Source organism: Penaeus monodon, chromosome 3 (genome assembly GCF_015228065.2).
Source record: "Penaeus monodon isolate SGIC_2016 chromosome 3, NSTDA_Pmon_1, whole genome shotgun sequence".
Taxonomy (NCBI): Eukaryota; Metazoa; Arthropoda; class Malacostraca; order Decapoda; family Penaeidae; genus Penaeus; species Penaeus monodon.
In genome coordinates, this window is record NC_051388.1 from 44195365 (window position 1) to 44197864 (window position 2500).

The following is a 2500-nucleotide window of genomic DNA, read 5'->3' on the forward strand; positions in this document are numbered from 1 at the left end:
AAAATACATTTGAAAATGAGATAATCTACAGGCTACTACGGGTGGTTAAGCGACGTCTGAGGGTGAAAATGTTGATACCATTTTCCCTTTTGCTACTAAATGGCTGGTAGTCCTGATAGCCTCCAACTTTGTCATCATTGCACACACCTTTGTGGTTGCCTAACAGCTCTGTGCACTGAAATGAGAGAGTTTCGTGTGAAACTATGACTGTAGATCATTTATACTAAGATTATGTATAATTAGTAATTAGGAGTGGGTGTGGGTGCTTGTGCTGGTGCATTGCATGTATGTATGTATGTATGTATGTGACTGAATTATATATAGATATAGATATATATATTTATATAGATATCTGCAAGTGGTGGCAGATCTCTATTGTGGGTTAAATACAATGTGCATTTTACTCCAAGTTATCGTTCTCTTTCACATTCCAAAGTCTTACCGGCATGTATGAAGAAATGTTATAGTCGATCAGGTAGCCAAGATATCCATCCATGTAAGCAACCACTACATCACCTCCAACCATTTTAGGCTCATGGGGATCACCACTCATCCCAAAAGCCACATATTCATCTTCCTCTGCAGAAAAAGGGGAAAAGAATTAACAATGATTTAAACACAATATGCTTCAAGAGTATCTTACTACCTATTATACTTCCAAAAGATGACATAAAACCAATCTTATGATGAATTTCTCTTTACTTACCCACTTGTGCAGCGAGCTCTATGGTGATCTGATCGCCAAACACCTCCCATGATATCTGCAGCTCTTTGTGGAGTTGGACACAGTTTGGCATACTGTTTTCATGTGGCTGGAGGATGACAGCAAAAAAATTTTTTTTAAAATCTGAGTTACATAGTAACATGCTATGAGAGATAATGAGAAAGAACTATATCACTATATCCAACATTCGGTAAAATACTTTCACTTCAGTCATTGTAAAATCTAGTTTGTCAATACTACGTTTATCATTTCCCATCATCATAATTTTGATACTTACAATGATCTCCACAAGTGATGGTGGAACATTAAGATCCTCAGGGATTATGATAGAGCCAAGGACCGCTGCTGTTTTGTGTCATAGAGAGATAGCCAGTCTATGTGTGAACACAGTGAGATCACCAGGAAGTTGCAAAGTGACAGTTTCCTGTTGTATTTTTGAAGTGGTGTCATGCTGCAGGATAATACAGATGAGAGATTATTTAAAGAATTTTAGCTATAAATCAGTATGGGTTTATGGTGCCATTAATCAGGTCTATTTCATTCATATGTATACACACAAAGAACTGACAAACAAATGAATCAAGAAGGAATCACATACTATCCATGCTCATCTGGGATCCGTATGCCTTTTGAATGGGGCTGAGGTCCAACACCCACCGAAGTAGACATCATTACCAGTGCCATCATATGACAACTCTGAAGTGTGAGCACAGCAGTTGTGTTAAAGTCACATTACAACAGATCATTCAATTATGTCTGAAAGAAATAACCACTGTATATGATTTTGAATTCTCAGCTAATACCCAGTAACCAAAATCTTTACAAAAATACCACTTACTGTCAATAATAATTGTCTTGGAGTCAGCAATGGTAACAGCACCTGACCTGACTTCTCCGTCTTGGAGGACAGTTTATTAAGTATGATTGTTTGGGGTGGCTCAAAGCCCTCTGGGATGTACACATCACCAAAGGCTCCTGGAAACAGAGAAACATGAGAAACAGAGAAACATATAATAAAATACTTGTGTTCCGGAGCTATATATTGTTAATGATGATAACAAGTTTTAGTAAAGAATATGTGAATCCTGAAGTTTGCATACAACAAATATATAAGAAAAAATATCCTTTTTTACTCCATTTACTCACCAGTCTACTGAGGTCATACACTGACAGCATTTAATTTCTGTTATTTCTTATATCTGGAAGCTTGATAGTAATATCTTTATTCAGGTAAAGATCAAGCACGTTGGTCCTGGAAAAAAACAGTAATAATTAGATCATTATATCTTTCCATTGACACACACAACCACTCATTCACTCACTCACTCACTCACTCACTCACTCACTCCACTCACACACACACACACACACACACACAGACACACACACACCACACACACACACACACATCCTCTCTCTCTCTCTCTCTCTCTCTCTCTCTCTCTCTCTCTCTCTCTCTCTCTCTCTCTCTCTCTCTCTCTCTCTCTCTCTCTCACATGCACACATGTATGCATGAATGCTACTACTCACCTGCCCAGCTCGTTGGGCACAATGAAGCCCTGTGGACCTGGCCGTGGCCTAGCACCTGCCCAGAAAAACGTATCGCCCCCATTGCCATCGTACATAAATTTTTGATGAGGAATGTGACTGGTCTACTGCATATACATCTCCTCCAACCTGAGATTTATTGCATCATTAGCAGGTTTTGTATTGGTTGTGTAAATGTTTCACTTCATCATAAACAAGGTTTGGATTGCATAATAATTGTGGAATTTC

General features: G+C 38.4%; 1 pseudogene; it reads right to left on the bottom strand.

Annotated features, from left to right (window-relative positions):
* Positions 1-25: 25 nt before the first annotated feature.
* The window catches only part of LOC119586530, a 2902-nt pseudogene continuing 427 nt past the window's right edge, over positions 26-2500 (bottom strand).